Source organism: Mesoplodon densirostris, chromosome 7, assembly GCF_025265405.1.
Source record: "Mesoplodon densirostris isolate mMesDen1 chromosome 7, mMesDen1 primary haplotype, whole genome shotgun sequence".
In the NCBI taxonomy this organism is placed as follows: domain Eukaryota; kingdom Metazoa; phylum Chordata; class Mammalia; order Artiodactyla; family Ziphiidae; genus Mesoplodon; species Mesoplodon densirostris.
The window spans coordinates 101,859,446-101,882,140 of NC_082667.1; the positions used below are offsets into that span (position 1 = coordinate 101,859,446).

Consider the following 22,695-nt stretch of genomic DNA (forward strand, 5'->3'; position numbering starts at 1 on the left):
AGGGGACATGGGTTCGATCCCTGGTCTGGGAAGATCCCACATGCTGCGGAGCAACTAAGCCTGTGTGCCACAACTACTGAGCCTGCACTCTAGAGCCTGAGAGCCAGAGCTACTGAGCCTGAATGCCACAACTACTGAAGCCCGTGCACCTAGAGCCCATGCTCAGCAACAAAAGAAGCCACTGCAATGAGAAGCCTGTGCACCACAACGAAGAGTAGCCCTGCTCGCTGCAACTAGAGATAAAGCCCACCTGCAGCAACGAAGACCCAACACAGCCAAAAATAAATAAATAAACAAAATGTATGGTCAAAAGACTCATCATTCTCACATCAGAATTAAATCATTGAGAAATCTTATAAAAACTGAAAAGGGGTTTAAAGCATAATCAAGTCAGTCTCCCCGTCTTCAGGTGAAATAATAGCAATAACAAATAATAAGGGAAGATGCTATATATTGAGCACCCACCCTCTCCCAGGATTCTGCAGTCATAATCCTCACAATGTTGCACAGGTATTGCTGTCCTCATTTACAGAGGCCAGCAGGCTGGAGCTGGAGAACTGGAATGGGAACTCATGCCTCATTCGAAAGTCCATGGCCTCATGACCTATCTCACTGTCTCTGGGTACTATTAACCCCATTAATAAACAATGCAATTGATATAAGCTCAAAGTGATTTTTCCCAATTAAAAAGGTGACAATGAGTATTCAAATGTGATTGAGAACAGTCAGACAAATGTTGAAAGCAAACAAATTCCCCAGACCAGAAAATAAGAATTACAGCTTCCATTTTCTTGTCAGAAAAATCTCAAATTTCTCAAAATTGTTCCCTTATCATCTCCTCTTGCCAAGGGCATCAATTCCTCTTTTGGCTGTTCTCACCTCCCTTTCATCCCAATTCACATTTTTTTCTCCACTTTTCTTATTTCCTTGGTTTCTGTACACTTACCAGTTTGCTTAGCTGACCTTCCGGTACATGACTCATCTTATTACACCTTATTCTGCCTTCCAGGCAGCTAAGCATCCTGATCTCTATCAACCATCTAGTCTTGCCTTCAAGGACCTCTTGCCAAATATTCCCCAAATCCCCCACCCTATCCTAGTCTCACAGGTTCAGTCATCAGTAAATCCCAGAATGAATTGTTCAATTACACTGAATCCTGTAAAAGTGGATTTGTCATTTGAATTGTAGGAGATCAAAGCAGCATTAAAGTTTTCTTCCCACACAGGAATTTAAATACATTCTTGTTTTATACTGCCTAGCAACCACAACACACAGAAAAGCACAAATGAGTGCACAGGGTGGGAACTGTGTCCAAGTCAGAGAGTAAACACTGAGTTAGTGTCATAGCAGACACAGGATCAGTCTGTCCAAGCAAGGACCTTTCAAACCCTGAAACCCCAAGGAAACTCACCATCTTGGGAAAGTGTTGCCCTTTGGTTTTCCTGCTCCAGAAAGGTGATAGATACTTCCAGGTCCAGATTTCTTATCACTCATGCTCTAGGGAAAGCTTTAGGACAACTACTGTGAGTTCTCAGCCAGGAAGAGGCAAAGTAAAGAATGCAAGAGCCCTTGTTCAGTGGTTGTAGCAGCAGCCTTACAATCCAGGGCCTGGCCTCTCCTCTCCCTGTTTGCTCTTCTGAAAAGATTGTTTTTTGACAGCCATGGCCCCTGATATCAGAGGCTATTTTTTGGCTCAGCCCATAGCCAAGACTCAGAAAGGGCAGAGATTAGAAAAAAGCAAGCAGGTGTATTGAAAAAATGTGTTCGTTTGATCATAGTAAAGTGAAATCATAGAAGGAAGTCTAGAGGAAGGGAAGCTCAGATAAGGAAAAGTGATGCAAGCAGGAGACAACAAAAACAAAGAGTGGAAGGAGATAGTGGCACCAGCATTCAAGCCAAGCTAGATAATAAAGCCCATTTAATCTGCCCGAATGGCTGTGACTGAACCAACCTAAAATAAAAGACAACCTTTTCTATATTTAAAAAATTGACCTGGGCTTCCCTGGTGGTGCAGCCTTTGAGAATCTGCCTGCCAATGCAGGGGACACAGGTTCAAGCCCTGGTCCGGGAAGATCCCACATGCCGCGGAGCAACTAAGCCCGTGGGCCGCAACTACTGAGCCTGTGCGTCTGGAGCCTGTGCTCCTCAACAAGAAAGGCCGCAACAGTGAGAGGCCCACACACCGGCGATGAAGAGTGGCCCCCACTTGCCACAAGTAGAGAAAGCCCTCGCACAGAAACGAAGACCCAACACAGCCAAAAATAAATATATAAAAAAAGAAATTGACCTGTGTAATCTTCTTGAATGCTTATTCTCATGTGACACAAATCACAACAAAAGGAAAAAATAATCTAAGTAACATGAAGGATGTATACTTCCTGTACTGGTTCAGATCACAGCAAGTCATTTCTTACTGATGAATCACTCTAAGGAAGGTGCCATAGAAAAGACGAGCTGTACACACCAAGGCCAAACTAAGAGTTTAAGTGCCAGCCCCTCATCTGGCCTCAGGGCTTTCTATCTTCTTAGGTTTGTCTTATTTCTTTCTTAATCTATTTATACCTTTTACCCAAACCACCTGGGAAAACATCCATTGTCACCTCTATATTTGCCAAACTGTATTGAATTGCTTGTCATGTTCCTGTTGGTTTCACTCTCTGTCAGCTCCTTGAGGACAGGTATTGTCTCATTTCTCTTGGTGCCCCAGGGCCTAGCACGGTCTCTGACCCAGGATCAATCAATACATATTTGCTCAACTTCTGGGGTAATGAATGAGTTCAACATTCATCGCTGTGAAGCAACTCAGTCAGTATTTGACATAAGTGAGAGAGGTGACCCTGCACACACAAAAAATCATGTATGTGAAACGTAATTTCTCCATAGGAATAATACTGGAAAGCTAGTCATAACTAAGATTTATATGATGCTAATTCTAGACCAGGCATGATTACTTATATTAATTAATTTAATCTTTATAAGAACTCTGTGAGGTAGATACTTTAATTTCACTCTACCAATGAGGAAATTAAAATACTGAGAGGGTAAATTAATGTCAGACTGACTGGTTTGAATGCTGTCCCTGATCTTTATTAACTGTGTGATTTAAACCTCTCTGTGTCTCTGTTTTCTCATCTGTAAAGTAGGGATAAGGGTAATAACAATACCTCATGGGGTTTTTGTGAGGATTAAGTGAGTTAATACATGTAAGGCCCATATACCTGTTCTGGCACAAATGAAATGCTAAGTGAGTGTGATCTGCAAAATGACAGAACAGGCAGTAAAGGGGTGGACGGACAGAGAGTGGGGAATGGAACTTGTGTATCACTTTCCTCAACAGAGGTAGATGGCAGGCAGTAAAGAGAATTACCCTTAGGCTTTTCCTTTTCCTGTAGAGTAACTCAAAAGCATCAATTATTTATCACGGGCCACCTACCCCTCTTGGATCTCCAAGTTGCACTTAAATTAATAGCAGGATTGTGAGAAAACCAAACCTTGCATTGCAGATTCCACAAACACAGCCTAAATGCCATGCTCAAGACAACGGTGGGGGGCTGGGGGTTGGGGGGGCGCTGGGTAAGACTTATTGACGTCACTGGACTGGTCCTCACGCTGCACTGAATGCATTGGCTAATGCCAGGGTTTGGGCCATGATTTGCTAAGAATATTGCACCGATTTTAGTAGAAGGTCTAAAGAACATTTACTGTTTTAAACTCTATTAAGGCAAACATACATGAACTGAGAAGAACTTACACTTTTACTTATCTTAAACTTGATTCAAGTCTAACTTCAGAAAGTAACTATTCACTCATTTATTCAACTAATATTTTTTGAGTAGGTATTACGTTCCAGGCACTGTTCTGGAAGCTTGGAATATAAAAGTGCACAAAAGAGACAGCTCCAAGCCTTCCTGGAATTTGTAGTCTAGCAAGTAGCAGTACTTCCATGGCCACCTCCGTGGCCCAAGCCACCACCATCTCTCACCTGGACAGACACTGGAACTCCCTACTTCTCTGCCTGCTTCCACTCTGACCTCCCTTCCATCCAGGCTCCGCACAGCAGCCAGAGTGACATTTTTAAAAAGTTAGTTACATTATGCATTCCACTCCCCTGCTTAAATCTCTCCAGGAGCTTCCAATCATGCTTAGAAGTCCAAACTCCATTGGTCTTCAAGTCTGTACAGAATCTGGCTCTCTGCCTTTTCTGTCACTTTTCTCATACTCCTCTCCCCACCACTCAGCACTTGGCCTTCTTTCTGTTCCTCCAGCAAGCCAATCTGGTTCCACTGGGCTTTGCACTTGCTGTTTTCTCCACCTGGAATGCTCTTCTCTATTTGTCTCACGGCCATTCCTTTGTATCATTTAGGCCTTAGCTAAAATGTCACATCCTTAGAGAGGTCTTCCATGACCCTCCAAAACTACAGTCACTTTCTATCAAACTAATTGGTTTACTTTTCTTCATCTCATTTATCATCACATGAAATCATCTTCTTCATTTATTTACTTTTTTATTGATTAAAATATAATCCATAAGAGCAAAGACCTTGCCTGCCCTGTCTTCTGGAATGATGTCTGATATAGAGTAGGGGATCAGTAAGCCCTTGATGAACAATTGAGTAAGAATTTGGGAAACTCTTGTCTATGGACCAGAATTTCTTCATCTATAATATGAAGGATTTGAACTAGATGTTCTCAAGGGTGCTTTCCTTCATTTTATCATGCTAAGATTGCTTTTGCTAATATTTCAAGGGGTATACCCTAATATTTCAGGACACGGTGAACAAATCCATATTTAGCTCTGTCTGAGAGTTCATAAGATTCCAACTCTGTCTCCCTTGGGCCTCTGTATTTCAGCCTGAAAAGTCCCAATTATTCATATTGTACTCATGTGTCAATTGCCCTTTCACCCCCTTCACTCTTTCTTTCTGCTTCTTCACTCTGGATCCATCACATGATTAAAATAAAACAACTAGAAGAGGATTTATTATCAAACCGACAATAACTTTACGGAAGATGAAGACAATATTTCATGTTGTATCTAGTACCTTCATGATGCTGCTGAATGTTATGGGAACCTTGCACCCTCGCACAGCACATCACTCCCTGCAGAGGGACGTGCACCTGGAATTAAATGTTAAGCATATGCTGTGTGACAGCCACTGTGATAGGTGCTTCCACATGCATTATCTCATTTAATCACTATGGGTGCCCAGCGAGGTAGGTATTATTATACTCATTTTACAGTAAAAGGAGTTGAAACCATGAAGTGTGAAAAATCTTGCCTGTGGTTATACAGTGGTAAGTGAAAGAGTTAGGCTTCTTCCTAGCCTCAGATCCCACTACCCAGCATGATAACATGTGTTGAGTGAGTACAGTTATTTCCAGATTGTTTTCCAGAGCCTGAATTATTTAATGCTCACTTGTCTCTGAACTTTTTTTCACACTGGGTGTCTCATCACTGGATTGCCAGCTCCTTAAGCAGAGTGCCAGACATTCTGAACACATAGCAAACAGTGACTAAATATTTGTTGAATAACCCAACAAAGGAATACAAGAAAATTAAAAACTAGAGATTTTAGCCTTTGCTTCTCACTTATTCTCGTTACACAGATGCTTAGACATCTTCCACTGAAACATGTAAGGCAAGGGTTAGTTAATTCAAGTTGAATGCTAGGGTTTTACAAGTGTAGGGAAGCTGCTCAGAGCTACAGAATTGGATATGAATGCTTCTTGTAAGGCTGTTATATTACTAGGACAACTGCAAGGCAGGTTAGAACCAATAAGTTTTTTTTTTTTTTTTTTTTTTTTCCTTTTTGCGTTATGTGGGCCTCTCACTGTTGTGGCCTCTCCCGTTGCGGAGCACAGGCTCCGGACGCGCAGGCCCAGCGGCCATGGCTCACGGGCCCAGCCGCTCCGCGGCATATGGGATCCTCCCAGACCGGGGCACGAACCCGTATCCCCTGCATCGGCAGGCGGACTCTCAACCACTGCGCCACCAGGGAGGCCCGAACCAATAAGTTTTGATCAATAGATAAAGTATATTACCTCAACATCTTGGATTTATTTATTATTCATGGCTTCTTCTCAAAGACAACTACATGCAAAATTCTGACCACACTCTCTACACTGTTAGTTATATAGAGTTAGGTAGCAAGACAACTGTTCTCACGCACATCTGGTGCATCCTTCTTTCATTTTCATGAATAAGAATGCAGAGCGTGTTTGGGGTTTTTTTTCCGCATATTCAGGCAATTTAATGTTAATTCTTATAACGTGTCCTGACAGGAAAAAAATACAGAAAGAGAAACGTTCTCAGAGGAGCCTAGGCAATTCCACAAGGTTGAAAGAAAGTGATGTCCCCATAGTTTCATTCCAGGTCCAGGCAGAAATGTCACAAGACTATATTGCCTTCACTGTCTCAATACCCACAATTATCGTACTTAACTAATTCATTCTCTGTGTCATGAAAACTTAAAGATGTTAGAAAATCAACTCAAATCCAACATTTTGGAAGTAGCTTTAACTTTAAGGAGCTTAATGTTGTAATATGAGACTCCCTCTGCCACACCCCTACCTACACACTGACCAAATATGTAAGCCGAGGGGGAAAGAAAGATAGTTCTCAAATGGCTATTTAGTCTTTGCTTTGGGACACAGAACGCTGAGAAAATGTTTGAGGTTTCCTAAATGCCACCACCATGAATGTACTGCCTCTGGGTTCCCATCAGGGATAGAGGTTCAGAAAGTCCATGGCTTGCAAACCATTACCCACTTCACTATTCAAAGAAAGTTTGACGTGGACATCAGTTAAAGCTCATTGGTTTGGATTACAATTTGCAATACATTTTCAAAAAGAGTTAACCCTTGAAGTAATCCTTATCCAAAGGGCTGCTGCTTTTCCAAGTGCTCTCTAGCAAACTTGCCTCACAATGATCAGCTTGGGTTTTTTTTAAAGGGCTTCTTGCCATCTACTGACCTGACAAGCCAACATTCCACCTCATCAGAAATTACTGCAGAATCACATCCCAAAGGGCTTGCTTTGAACATTTCCCCTTGAATCCCTCTGCTAAATGGTATTAATGATAATTATTACTCTTCTGATCAGTTATTCCAAACTGTTTTCATATGGTATTATCTCATCCAGAAGAGCTTATTAAGTTTTGTCTCTAGATGTAGTTACATTTATTTACCCAAACATACTCTTAAGCACTCCTAGAATAATTCTATAACAAAATCAGTACCTGGGGTGAAATGAAGTAATGCCAACAGTACAAATGCTTGTCTTTACTCTAAATTATGTAACTTACTTATGGAAACTTAACACATATAAAAGATATCTTACTAGCAATACTGTTGTCATGCATTATTACTTACTATCATTTTAACTTTCAGATTCTAGTATCTAAATTTTTCTTTCTCAATAACAAAAAAATTGTGATCATTCTTTATAATGTATTAAATGCTTTATCATAAAATCTCAATGGCTCTTTGGAAAAAAGTCCTAAATGAAGCTTTGTTACACAATAAAAATGATAATGTAACATCAGAGGCTATTATGTACTTTACATGAATATGTCTCAGTGCATCAAGAAGAGGTACGGAATTGTACTCAATCTGTAAACAATCAACCATTTCTCAAAAATGAGAAGAAATGTCAGTTGTAATGAAGTAGTAATGCCAGGTGTATTTTACAGAAGAAAAGTGGAAATGAAAAGAACTGTTTACTTGGTATTGTAGATGGGTGTGGTCTATTCTTTATTAACAATGACATTAAATTTTAAAAGTCATTATTTGGTTTTGAATCACTTTGGATTTGTTTGCAAAAATGTTTGTTTTCTTTCAGGTAGAATGTGATGAAGTAATGTATAGCATAGAAAAATAAATCTGGATATCTGATTCTCTCCATCTTGTTTTGTTTTGTAAATTCTGGCCCCTTTACTGATATCCAAAAATAGGACTCACTTAAACCATAGAGGTAATGAATTAAACATGGTGGTAGGTCTGTCTGAAAGACATGGACCGCTCTTCTAGCATACGGGCAGTCCATGATGTGTTGGGAGTATATTCTACTAGCAAAATAGTCATGGGTAGTTGCTATGCTTTGGGTTATGTGATCCAAAATTTTTCACATTCCTGACCCTAATCAACTGAACTAGGGATTTATGATTGACCCAAAAGCTAAACATGAGCAAGAATGCTGCCTACTCAACATCACTAATTATTAGAGAAATGTAAACCAAAACTACAATGAGGTATCACCTCACACCGGTTAGAATGGACATCATCAGAAAATCTACAAACAACAAATGCTGGAGAGGTTATGGAGAAAAGGGAACCCTCTTGCACTGTTGGTGGGTGGGAATGTAAATTGATACAGCCACCATGGAGAACAGTATGGAGGTTCCTTAAAAAACTAAAAGTAGGATTACCATATGACCCAGCAATCCCACTACTGGACATATACCCAGAGAAAACCATAATTCAAAAAGACACATACACCCCAATGTTCATTGCAGCACTATTTTTAATAGCCAGGTCATGGAAGCAACCTAAATGCCATTGACAGATGAATGGGTAAAGAAGATGTGGTACATATATACAATGGAATATTACTCAGCCATAAAACGGAACGAAATTGGGTCATTTGTGGAGATGTAGATGGACTTAGAGTCTGTCATACAGAGTGAAGTAAGTCAGAAAGAGAAAAACAAATATCGTATATTAACGCATATATGTAGAATCTAGAAAAATGGTACAGATGAACTGGTTTGCAAGGCAGAAATAGAGACACAGATGTAGAGAACAAATGCATGGACACCAAGGGGGGGTGGGGATGGTGGTGGTGGGATGAATTGGGAGATTGGGATTGACATATATACACTAATATGTATAAAATGGATAACTAATAAGAACCTGCTGTATAAAAAAATAAAATAAAATTCAAACAATAAAATAATATTCAAAAAAAAAAAAAGAATGCTGCCTAACTGATGTGCTCTATTTTGGAGAGTGATTAACAACTTAATCATATCCTTCCTCTTGACATGTCTTGAAATCATTATGACAAGTAAGATACACTAAAGTGACACAATGGCTGAGAGACACATTGAGAAGGCATTAAGCAGTACCAGAAGTAGAAGCCATAAGGCAACAGAGTCTGGAATAGGCAGAAGCCCTGAAGCAGAAAGGAAAGTTGCAAGAAGAAAATCAACCATGGCCATGGAAGTGAACAGTGAAAAGCAGAGCAAAGTAGTTGAGCCACAAGTCTGGTAGATTACCAGCCTGGTTGATTGGCACCAGAATGTTGCTATGTTGTGATCACTGTTCCCATTCCCAAGGACTGGTTGTGCAAGCTGAGGCTGTTGTTTCTTTAATTCCCCACTGAAGACTTAAAATAGAGTGCCACCCATCACTTGAGGTAAACTAGAGCATGTTCCGTGTCATCTGAAAGGGCATAATGAAAACAGCCAGCCATAGCTACATGTAGAAATATTTTTACAAGGGAATTCTTCAGGGTTGGGACAGGAAATTTCTAATGTCAACAAAACTGACTTTGATTTGCTATTGTACAATTTTTAAGTTCATTTTTTTCCTAATTACTAAAGTGAAGTTACACTCAGTACAGAAGACTTGAAAATTGCAGAAAAGCTTGAAAAAAAAAGTCACTCATAATCCCCACAACCAGAGATACTGCTGTGTGTGCCTATGTCCACAGACCATTTTAAAGCAGGGGTAACAGGATGTTACACTGAGACCCAGCCTGTCTCAGTTTTAGCTGAGGCATGAAAGCAAGTGATTCCACATACTCAACTGAATTGTGAGAAGACCAGTAAGGAGAATTTGCTTGGTAGGATTTATAAAAACAAACCAAAAAAAAAAAAAGAAAGTCAAAGACTTTATCCTATGTTTTCTGCTACTTTTACAGTTTCCAGTCTTATGTGTAAGCCTTTTGAGTTGATATTTGTGTATGCAGTAAGGCAAAGGTCCAATATCATTCTTTTGTATGTGGATATACAGTTTTCCCAACATCATTTGTTGAACAGATTATCCTTTGTACTTCGTGTATTCTTGGCACCCCTTGTCAAAGATCAGTTGACATTGGGACTTCCCTGGTGGTCCAGTGCATAAGACTCAATGCTCCCAGTGCAGGGGGCCCAGGTTCAATCCCTGGTTGGGGAACTAAATGCTGCATACATGCTGCAACTAAGGAGTCCACGTGCCACAACTTGGAGCCCAGTGCAGCCAAAATAAATACATAAATAAATATTTTTTAAAAAAGATCAGTTGACATATATGTATGGATTTATTTCTTGGCTCTCTGTTCTGTTCCATTGGTCTATATATCTATCTTTACACCAGTATCATACTGTTTTAGTTACTGTAGCTTTGTAATATATTTTGACATCAGGACATGTGATGTGATTTCATGGATATGACATCAAAAGCATAGGCAACAAAAGCAAAAGTAGACAAGAGGGACTATATCAAACTAAAAAGCTTCTGCACAGCAAAGGAAACAACCAGTATGGTGTAAAAGCAAACTATGGAATAGGAGAAAATATGTGCAAACTATATTTCTGATAAAGAGTTAATTTCTAAGATATACGAGGAACTCCTACAACTCAATAGCAAAAAACCTAATAACCTAATTTAAAGATGGGCTAAGGAGGGCTTCCCTGGTGGCGCAGTGGTTGAGAGTCTGCCTGCCGATGCAGGGGACATGGGTTTGTGCCCTGGTCCGGGAAGATCCCACATGCCGCGGAGCAGCTGGGCCCGTGAGCCATGGCCGGTGAGCCTGCACGTCCGGAGCCTGTGCTCTGCAACGGGAGAGGCCACAGCAGTGAGAGGCCCGTGTATAAAAAAAAAAAAAAAAAAAAAAAAAAGATGGGCTAAGGACTTGAATAGACATTTCTCCAAAGAAGGCATACAAATGACCTACAGATATATAAAAAGATGCTCAATGTCAACAATCATCAGGCAAATGCAAATTAAAACCACAAATTAAAACCACAATGAGATATCACCTCACACCTGTTAGGATGGCCATTGTAGTAGTAATAATAATAATAATAATTCTCTGTATCTGCCAACAAGTGTTGGCAAGGATGTTGAGAAATTGGAACCCTTGTGCACTGTTGATGGGAATCCAAAATGGTGCAGTTATTATGGAAAACAGCATGGAGGTTCCTCAAAAAATTAAAAATAGAATTACCATATGATATAGCAATCCCACTTCTGGGTATTTATCCTAAGTAATTGAAATCAGAGTCTAGAAAAGATATTAGCATTCCCTTGTTCACTGCACCATTATGAATAATGGCCAAGATGTAGAAACAATCTAAATGCCCATCAATAGATGAACTGGTAAAAGAAAATGTGGTATATACATATAATAGAATATTACTCAGCTGTAAACAAGAAGGAAATCCTGCAATATGCAACATGGATGAACCTTGAGGACATTATGACAAATGAAATAAGCCAATCACAGAAGGACAAATAACACATGATTCCACTTATATGAGGTTTCTAAAATAGTCAAACTCATAAAAGCAAAGAATATATTGATGGTTGCCAGAGGTTGGGGGAGGGGGAAATGAGGAGTTGTTAATTAACAGATATAAAATTTCATTTATTCATGAATGAATAAATTCTAGAGATCTGCTGTACAACACTGTGCCTGTAGATAACAATACTGTCCTGTGCACTGAAAAATCTGTTAAGAGGGTGGATCTCATGGTAGGGTAACAAGTCCCCTTACCCACATTGGTTCAGAAGAGCAGACACACAGAGAGTCTTTTTTTACAGAGGGGCTTCAACAGTACCACTGAAAGAGCTTAATATATGTCCTTTAGAGTTTTGTGGAAAGGACAACTGGTGTCTAACTCCTGCCTAAGAAGCGTAAGTTTGAGAAACTGGGGCCAGCCGGCCTAGAGTGAGGGAAGTAAGGAGAGACTGAGGGGAGGTTGCTCAGCTGGCAGTCAGTCCTCACTTCCAGAGTTTCTCATGCATGAACAGTTCTACACATTTCCCATGGACAAGACATGGGCCACAGGAGAGGCTGAGGGGGGGTGAGGTTCTCTTAGTTCATGTCCACGATAGCTGGCTCAAGAGGCGAAGAAACCGTAATAGAAAGGCTGTGAGTGAATCACAAGATTCCTAGGGACATGGAGGGGCTGGCAGAGAGCAGGGGAGGGCACATCATGGTATCAAGAGAGCTGCAAAACAGAGCCTGAAAACCCCACCTGAGCACACAAGAGGCAAATTTAAACATCTGCCTGGCCTCAGAGACCGTGAAGCCACCTTACAGCCACCCCAGTCAAGAAAGAGCTTCCTGGGCTTCCTTGGTGGCGCAGTGGTTGAGAGTCCGCCTGCCGATGCGGGGGACACGGGTTCGTGCCCCGGTCTGGGAAGATCCCACATGCCGCAGAGCGGCTGGGCCCGTGAGCCATGGCCGCTGGGTCTGCGCGTCCGGAGCCTGTGCTCTCGGCAACGGGAGAGGCCACCACAGTGAGAGGCCCGCGTACCAAAAAAAAAAAAAAAAAAAAAAGAAAGAGCTTCCTAACATACACCCCCCACCCCCACCCAAACATGTACCTCTCTTCCCCTCCATCCTCCACTTCAACTCTGGAATGGTCAAGAACCACCTTCGAGGGGATGGAGAGTAGAGGCTGACGGGGAAAAGGTAGGATCAAACCCCTCCTCACTGTTACAGGCTTCTCACTGCCGCAAGCTGTGGCCGTGTGAGGGGAAATGGCTGCTGCTCTGAATGACACTGGAATTAACCAGGGACTGGACACTCTAATTATTGTATTGAATTGAGACAGTGGTTTTGTGTCTTCAAGTGACCAAAGGATGTTTACTACCTGAGAGTGAGCAGAAAAGTCATGGGACAGCCCATGTTTTTATCCAGTGGCATTTAAAGGCAAAACTAAAGGTGCCTTCTGATGAGTCCTGATTTCTCAACATGCCAGTTATACATATATACATTTTTCAAAATGTTTTTATACTATAAATACTGTTTTGCAGCCAACATTTCCCACTTAGCATTATACTAAGAATGCTGCACTACATCAATTTCCTTTTACCATTGTGTCTTTGTGCCATAGGATATGTACCTACTCCCCTAACATTAGATACATGAGTCATTTCTAATTTTTCACAGCCATAATGTTGAAATGAACATAGTTCCAGCCTAGCATTGTGCACGTCTCTAATTAGTTTCTTAGGATAAATTTCCTTGAAGTAGAATTGCCAGAAAGAATGACCATGTTTTAATGACTGATGAAATACATTGACAAATTGCTCTGTGGAAAGCTTACATCAAATTTTTCACCAACCAGCAGATTCTACATGTGTGCCAATTTTCCCATATCCTTGCCAACAGTAGTTATTATTGTTATTATTAATCTTGATAATCTGATATCTAATAAGAAAAAAATAATTTTTTCATTAAAATTTTTCTTTTATTACTGGATAGGTTGAACATTATTTCATATGTTTATAGGCTATGTGTCATTTTTTTAATGACTTACCTGCTCAACACCTTTGCTTATTATTGTAACTCAGGTGTCACTGAAAATATTAGTTTTTTGAATCTCAAGGCAAAGGCCAAAAGAATGGCAGAGCTGGCAGTTCTTGGTATTTGCTTCACAGTGTAGCTCACAGACCAGTCTGTGGGTTATTAAGTGGGGGCTCAGGTTGGCCACTACGACTTGCCACAGAGCAGTGCTAGATGTTGTCTTCAGAGCACCTAGTTTTCTTGGTTGTTTGCCTCCTATTGCTCTTGCCTCTGTGGAAGTACAAAGAGAGGCGTCATGTGGCCCGACCACACAGACACGATTGTCACAGATGCTCTCTGCATTATCTTCATCTTTTCCCACCCAGTTGCCTCAGACTGGCATGGTTGCATAACATCACTGTCTGAGCTTATGTAAAGTTGCTGGGCCTAGATGGTGGGGACAATCAGATGGGTTCTAATCCCTTTATTACTGTGGCTGATCAAATAACATCTATGTGTCTCATTTTCCTCATCTGTAAAACTTCATGACCAGACCCCACACTTACCTGTCTGGACTTGTTTCCCACTACCCTCTCATTTAAACCCTATGTACCAACCATTGCAAACTCTTTGCATGCTCTCTGGGCCTTTTTCCAAGTTTCTCTTTGGTTTGCAATGCCCTTCCTTAAACAGTTTTTGGTCCCATGATTAACTCAGGGCCGACACAGCTAAAGGTTTGAAAAATGTTCTTTGAGTGAAAAAAAACAAAAGATTCAATTAAACTATAATGAGGGCTTCCCTGGTGGCACAGTGGTTGAGAGTCCGCCTGCCGGTGCAGGGGACACGGGTTCGTGCCCCGGTCCGGGAAGATCCCACATGCCGTGGAGCGGCTGGGCCTCTGAGCCTGCGCGTCCGGAGCCTGTGCTCCGCAACGGGAGAGGCCACAACAGTGAGAGGCCCGCGTACAGTAAAAAAAAAAAACAAAAAAAAACTGTATTGAGAAGTTAAATTTGTAAGAATGACTTGAAAGCACTAGGAAATTTAAGATCTAACAGTAGGAAAAGATACATACAAAATAGCTGTGATATAACACAGGACATGATAGACCTTTAAAAGAAAAACAGATTCTCTGTTCACAGCACTTCTGAGTTAGTGCAGACCCCACAGGTTAAGGGCTCAGTCCCACAAAACTAACTCCACTTCAGACACCAACCTCAAGTCCAGACTTCTAGGACTTCGACTGATTGGCTGTAAATTGGGGGTTTCCATGACCCCCTCTTCAGGGTTGACAACTTATTAGAACAGCTCACAGAACCCAGGTAAATAGTTTACTTACTATTACCAATTTATTACAAAGGATATTTTAAAGGATACAAATAAATAGCCAGATGAAGAGATACGTATGACAAGATCCAGAAGGGTCCTGAGCACAGGAGCTTCTGTCCCCATGAAGTTTAGGATATGCCACCCTCTTGGCACATAGAGGCATTCTTGTTCACCAACTCAGAAGCTCTCTGAACTTTGTTGTTTATTGTTTTTATGGAGGCTTCATTATGTAGGCATGACCAATTAAATAACCGGCCATTGGTGATTAAGGCGGGGGTGAAGTTAGGGGGTGGCTAAAATTTCCAGCCCTCTAATCACATGATTGGTTCCTCTGGCAACCAGCCCCATCCTCCAAGAGTCACTGCATTAATGTTAACTCAGGTGGTTGAAAGGGGCTTATAATGAATAACAAAAGATACTCCTCTTACCCCTCCCACTCAGGATATATTAAGGGCTTTAGACATTCTGTGCCAGGAACTTGGGATGAAGACCAAAACTATATATATTTCTTACTATATCAATCACATAATAGAAAACCGAGACTCTTACCAAGCCCAGCCAAGGCCCCACTGACTGTTCCTGGTCTGAGCCCCAGTGCCCACAAAACTGCCCCTACGTCCAGCAGAGACGGCAGCAGGCCCCTGGACCCAGGCAGCCCACACCCCCGGAGACCTCAGCCCCCATCAACAGTGGGGACCCCCCAACCACCATACTGGAGTGATTCCAACTCAAAGGACACCCAGAGCCACAATCTGGTATCTGCCAGTTTTTCCAACTGACCTGTATCCTACCCAGCACCTCCCTCCCCCCTTTCCCACAATTCATGACATCAAAACACCGGCTTTTCCTCTTTTTCCTTGAGACTCAGGAGGGCCAAAGCAACAGCCTTTTGCTTTTTTTTCTCTCCCTTACCAAGGGTTAAAGGAAGGGATCCATCCTTATTGTTCAGAGGCACCAACTCCCTCCCCTAAATGAGGCTGAGAAGGAAACAGCCAGCTCTTACCTCCTCCTGGTTGTTTTTCTTTCCCATCCCAGTTTAATTTTTGTTTCCCCACTACCCCCTACCTCTGAAGCCATTTTATGAACTGTCAGGTGCCACCAGAGCCTCCAGTAAAAACAAAAACAGGCTTTCCTGTTGAAAAAAAAAAAAAAAAAAGAAAAGAAAACCAAGACTCTTGCTTTAAGATTAATTCTGGCTATGGGCTGGGAAAACATTCCTGAAGATGGGTCTTAAAGACGAGGAGATAAGCCTTGTTAGCTCAGAGTCTGAATCCACCATTGTTCCTCACTAGTGATGCTTATCCCCAGTGAATGGTGGAATGGTTTGGAAAGTAGGTACAGGGTGTGTGTGTGTCTGTGTGGGCGTCTGTGTATGCGTGTGTGTGCATGCGTGCACAGAGGGGGGATGCATGCAGGCCATCATTGGCAGAGAGTAATCTGAGCAAAGGAAGCGAAGTAGGAGAGTGAAGAACTTCATTTTGTTCTTGTTTTATTTTAAATGGTCATAGGAAGTTTATATTTGCTGGCCTTGCATCAAGAAAAATTGTCCAAATTTACTCGTGGAGGTCAACCATTATCCATTAATATTTTCAATACTGTCCTGGTCACTGGGTTATAAATAAGAATCCCAGAAACTCTGAAATTCTCTCAATTCTTTGGTACACAGAAATATACACAGAAATTTCAACACTAAGATCATGCAAGTCTTCTGGAGGCTCCTATGCTCTTATGTAAAGAACAGGGCTTGGAGGGGAAGCCAAAGATTTCTTTTTGCGGCCTCATGCCTATCACTCACACAGCTGGTGACTGCTCCCTGACTCAGCAGATTCAACTGAAAGCCTGAGATATGGAGAAAAGTGCCACATAACCCTTTAAGACAGTGAATTTCTATTTTATCAAAATGATTTTGTGCTGCTCTGCTATTTATCATTTGCAGAAAAAAATACAAACAGCTAGCCTAAATCTCATTCTCTATGTGAAAGATTGCTAAAAATTAGTGAACATTTAGCAGAAGTTACCGAGGGTGAATAGATCTCTGGGGAGGATGAGGGAAACAATTCAGTTGACGGAATGCTCCAGCAAGCTAGCAGTTTTCCCACAATAAATAAACACTAGCTCTTTTCCTTAGGACTTTAGTTCCCAATATTGACATGAATAGCCTTCCTGAATTGAAGATTTACATATTCTAACTAGAAATTAAAGTTCAATAAGTGTGTTACATAGACTTGATTCAATGGAAGTGTTAAGAAGCCACACTTGGAAGTCATTCTCCCCTTACCCACCTTCCACTTATCCACATCCAACCGCCCTTCAAGGCCAGTTTCTTTATGAAGTCTTTCCTAATAACTTCAGCTACCATCCATCTTACTCTCATTCCAAAATCCTACTGTCTGTACTACCCATTAGGTACTTAGTCATGTGTAACCTTATAATATTATTTAAATTTTCAATTGTCCATCCAAATAGATTATAAATTTCTTGGGTTCTGCACTTTGCATTTACCGTAGAAGTTTGCATAGCCCATAAAAAAAATAGTAGGTCCTCAAAATATTTGTCAATGATTTCTTATTTTAATAAAGATGAAAATATCACTAATCTTGATCCCCAAACATGTTGGGATTTAAGTACTCTACCATCATGTTAAACTTGGAAAGGTGTACCTTTTTCCTTTATCATCGTTCCTACTGAAGATACCATTCTCAGCCTTGCTGCTTTGAACCTAGAGGTATGTGTTCAACATATTCAGGCAAATTCTGAAATACCAGGGCCGGTGGTTTGCCGGGGGCTTCATCCTGGTGCACAGCATCTTACCTGATGGGTGCTGAGTAGCACAAGGTAGAATGATGGCTTTGCCTCTCTCTTCAGTGACTCTGGACAAGCTTCTGGACAAGATCCCCAATGCCCTAGGCTGGTGGGCAGGGCACACAGAAGAGGGCATCCCCCACTTGCTGAAGGTGAAATACACTTCTGCTGAGCTCGGAATGAAGAGAAGGGTGCTGCTGAAGAGCAGCTCACTGCCACTTCAGAGGGAAACAGCCACTTGAAATGAAATGTCTTGCTTTTTCTTTGGAAGGGGGAACAGGTGTTTGAATGATCAGTTGGTCTTAATTATTTTTGCTTATAATAGGAGAGAGATAAAGCTCCTGACAGAAGTCCAGAGATGAAAGGGAGGAAATGAAACCCTCTGCAGTTTCCTCTTGCAGGCGGTTCCTGTGGGCCAATCAGTCCCCTCCTCTCCTGTCAGGTGGCTGCTTTCCGCTTCTCCCCAGATGTCCTTTACCAGGCCGCCTGGAGCTGGGGAACAAGCTTCAATCTCCCTGGTCAGAATTCTGCTTTGAGATCTGCTTACTCCTCCCTTCACCCCCAATCCCAGTGTCAGGCCTAAAACGAACTTAACTGCTAAGAGATAACATTCATCAAGAGATAACATAATTTTTTTTTTTTTTGCGGTATGCGGGCCTCTCCCGCTGCGGAGCACGGGCTCCGGACGCGCAGGCTCAGCAGCCATGGCTCACGGGCCCAGCCACTCCGCGGCATGTGCGATCTTCCCGGACCGGGGCACGAACCCGTGTCCCCTGCATCGGCAGGCGGACTCTCAACCACTGCGCCACCAGGGAAACCCAATAATGTAATTTTTTTTTTTTTCTTTTTTTTTTTTTGCTGTACGCGGGCCTCTCACTGCTGTGGCCTCTCCCGTTGCGGAGCACAGGCTCCGGACACACAGGCTCCGCGGCCATGGCTCGCGGGCCCAGCCGCTCCGCGGCATGTGGGATCCTCCGGGATCGGGGCACGAACCCGTGTCCCCTGCATCGGCAGGCGGACTCTCAACCACTGCGCCACCAGGGAGGCCCCCAATAATGTAATTTTTAAATGTTTAGAAGTTGATGGATGGAGGAATTGATGTCCTTTAATATTCATATATATTACCTCAACTGGGTCTCACAAAGTGTAGAGTCCACTTGAATCTACCAGTTTCAGTGTAAACAGTAGGTCAAATACCAAAAACCCATCAAAGCCAGAAACCTAAATTCATATGAACACTCCTTCCCCCTCCTCCTCCAGCCAATCAGCCACTAAGTCCTGCTAATTTAACTAAGTCCTGCAAATATTTCTTGAATCTTTCCCCTTCTCTTCATCCCTAGTCAAGGCCCCTAAACATATCTGTCTTCTAATCTGGGCTTCACCCTTCATACAGAGCCATCCACCTAAGAAGCACATGTGACACTGTCACTCTGTTGCTAAGGATTTCAATGGCACCTCCTCACCCCCAGTTTGTACCAAGCCGTCTCTTGCAGGTCATTGGCTCTCACTCTGTATTCCAGTGCTAGCCACTGCTAATGGTGCTGCAACTCCACCAGGGTCTTTCACATCTTTGTGACTTATCTCCTCCTGCAAGTCTTCCCTGAGACCACACATGGGGTTAAATGATCTCTGTGTCCCTGTGTGCAACTACCTTATCACCTGCCACATTACAGTGAATATACTGTTTTCAAATCCATCTCCTTCACTACACTGAGAGATTGTGGAGAGCATTTTAGTATCTCTGGTACTAAGATCATGGTAGGATCTCATCTGTGAATAAATGAGTGTTTGTTACCTAACAGAAGTGTTGTTGAGTCAATATACTGGAAAAAAAATCTACCCTATGGGGCTTTCACTCTCAAGAGGAACACAGAGGTACCCGACTCTGACCCCTGATGCTGTGAGGTGATGTGAGGAGGGTCCTGAGGCAGTGACAGGTTCCCAAGACAGTTGCCTTAATGCTGCAAATGGAGAAGCTTGTCATATCTGGCAGGTCCAAGAGAAAGAGGTGAAATTGCAATGCTACCCCCAACACGTAACTTTGATGGTTGATTGACCTACAATAAAAAAAACTCCTGGGCTCCCTGGTGGCGCAGTGGTTGAGAGTCCGCCTGCCGATGCAGGGGACACGGGTTCGTGCCCTGGTCCGGGAAGATCCCGCATGCCGCAGAGCGGCTGGGCCCGTGAGCCATGGCCGCTGAGCCTGCGCGTCCGGAGCCTGTGCTCTGCAACGGGAGAGGCCACAGCAGTGAGAAGCCCGCGTACCGCAAAAAAACCAAAAAACCAAAAAACTCCTGATGATGACCTACCTCCCAGGAAGGAAGCCAAAGGAGTAGTGAGGACCTGGCTTACCTCCCCAAGAGACCCAGGCCCCTGGAGGTGTAGAATCTTCCATCTTTAGGGGTTGCCACCTAGGAGGGCCTATAGTACCTCAGAGATGAAGCTCAGATGAGCTAAGAAGAGAAAAACATTTTAATCACTTTGATGATAAAACTGTAATTGTTTTGCAGCACTGTTTGGAAACTGTGACACTTACAACACTTAGTTGGCTTTTAGACACATGAAGATTGTTTATAATAAAAAAATTAACATTTATGTATCATTTTGTTCCCCTTGAACTCTGCTTAAGGATCTGGGAGGCCTGGAACAAGTGGTTACATGCTGACATATGGAGGAAGTGAAAAAAGCTGGGGAAGCAGCTGGAGCCAGAGTTCAGGGGAACTGGGTGTACGAGGTGCCAGGCAGAGCTAGGTGAGGGGTGGTGCATGTGGCTTTGAAGGTGGAGACAGCTACCCTGGAGGGAATATGTTACTCATAAACCTTTTAAAGTTTTGCCTGGATGGCAGCGGCAAAGCAATTAAACAGCTGTGGACAGACATGACCTAATTTACTGGCCTTTCCTGTTGTCTTTGGTGGAGCCGGTGCTACAGCCTAACCCACAACTAAGAATGTTTGGTGGGGTGTGAGGTTGGGGGTTGCTGAGAATAGGGAAGAAACTGATGTCCTTGAGGAAGAAGAGGCACTAGCAAGCAGGCCAAGTGGAGGGGTGGCCAGACCCTCCTGACATACTCCCCCCCAGGGAAGGCCACTGTTAGCAGTCCCCTCAGCAAGCCCCAGTGATTTTTCTACTCTGAGGAGTGAAGTACCCAACACCAGCTACTTTGGGGACAACTTTCAGCAGACAGTTCTCATTTGGCCTTCGGTGATCCTGAAGGGGACTGCAAAGTGTAGGCTCAAGTGCAAACACAGGGATTCAGCAACTCAGACCTGCCCTCAAGTGTGCATGATCCAAAAGTCATGCTTATCTACTTTATGGCATCTGGAAGAAAGGAAGAGGACCACACATAAAATACAAGACAGGGCTTCTCTGGTGGCGCAGTGGTTGAGAGTCTGCCTGCCGATGCAGGGGACACGGGTTCGTGCCCCGATCCGGGAGGATCCCACCGGCTGCAGAGCAGCTGGGCCCGTGGGCGATGGCCGCTGAGCCTGCGCGTCCCGAGCCTGTGCTCCGCAACGGGAGAGGCCACAACAGTGAGAGGCCCGCATACCACAAAAAAAAAAAAAAAAGAAAGTGAGTGTGGATGAAAACAGTTTTAATGATTCCTAGAAAGTTAAACCCAGAATTACCAAATGTCACAGTAATTCCACTCCTGGGTATATAACCAAAAGAACTGGGAACAGGTACTCAAAATCCTTGTAGATAAACGTTCATAGCAACACTAGTCACAATAGCCAAAAGGTGGAAACAACCCAAATGTTTATGAAGAATGGATAAACCAATGGTGGTATGTACATACAATGCAATATCATTCAGTCATAAAAGACAATGAAGTACAGACACATGCTACAAAGTAGATAAACCTCAAAACATTATGCTAAGCAAAGCAGACACAAAAGGTTATGTATTCTATGAAAGGTTCCATTTACATGAAACAGTCAGACTAGGCAGATGCGTATAGACAGAAAGCTGATTGGTGGTTGCCAGCATTGGAGGGAGGCAGGAATGAAGAGTAACTTTTTAAAAAATGTATTTTATTGAAGTACAGTAGATTTACAGTGTTGTGTTAATTTCTGCTGTACAGCAAAGTGATTCAGTTTTATATATATATATATATATATATATATATATATATATATACACACACACATATATATATTCTTTTTCATATTTTTTTCATTATGGTTTATCACAGGATATTGAATATAGTTGCCTGTGCTATACAGAAGGAGCTTGTTTATCCATTCTATATATAATAGTTTGCAGCTGCTAATATCAAACTCCCAACCCATCCCTCCCCCACCCCTCTCCCTCTTGGCAACCAACAAGTCTGTTCTCTATGTCTGTGAGTCTGTTTCTGTTGCATAGATAAGTTCATTTGTGTCAAATTTTAGATTCCACATATAAGTGATATCATATGGTATCTGTCTTTCGAAGAGTAGCTATTTAATGTTCAATTTGGGGGTGATGAAAATGTTTCTAGCCTTGTGCCCAAATATCCCAACACCCTTTGTTGAAAAGACTATCCTTCATTGAACTGCTTTCATACCTTTGCAAAAAAATCAATTGGCTATATTTTGGGGGTCTATTTCTGGACTATATTCTGTTCATTAAACTGTATGTTTTTCCCTTCACAACTACTATGATAGCTTGATTACTGTGATGTTATAGTAAGTTTTAAAATCAAGTAGTGTGATTCTTTCAATTTTCTTCTTTTTTTTCAAAATTGTTTTGTCCATTCAGTTCCTGTTTTTTCATAAAATTTTTTTTAAATTAGATTTCTAACTTTCATTGTTATTATATGGAAAAACAGTAGATTTCTGTGTATTAATCTTGTATTCTACCACCTTGCTAAATTCACTTATTAGTTCTAGGAATTTTTTGGTAGTTTTTGGGGGGAGATTTTCTTTGTAGACAATCATGTCATCTGCAAATAGGGATAGTTTTATTTCTTCCTTTCTGATATGTATACCTTTCATTTCTTTGCCTTGCTAGGACCTCAAGTATGATGTTAAATAGGAACAGAAGGATTGATTGTACATCCTTGTCTTGTTCTCAATCTTAAGGGAA

At 42.1% G+C, this 22,695-nt stretch overlaps 1 protein-coding gene across 9 annotated transcripts in view; it reads right to left on the bottom strand.

The window, feature by feature from the left end:
- Positions 1 to 22,695, bottom strand: part of EXPH5 (exophilin 5) — a 66,955-nt gene that overhangs the window by 34,965 nt on the left and 9,295 nt on the right. Inside the window, exon 2 of one of the 9 annotated variants that reach the window (XM_060105604.1) lies at positions 13,534 to 13,790. The exons of the other annotated variants lie outside the window; for them this stretch is intronic. The gene's annotated coding sequence lies outside the window, so the exon portion shown is untranslated. The remainder of the gene's footprint in view (positions 1 to 13,533; positions 13,791 to 22,695) is intronic. 9 annotated transcript variants of the gene reach the window in all.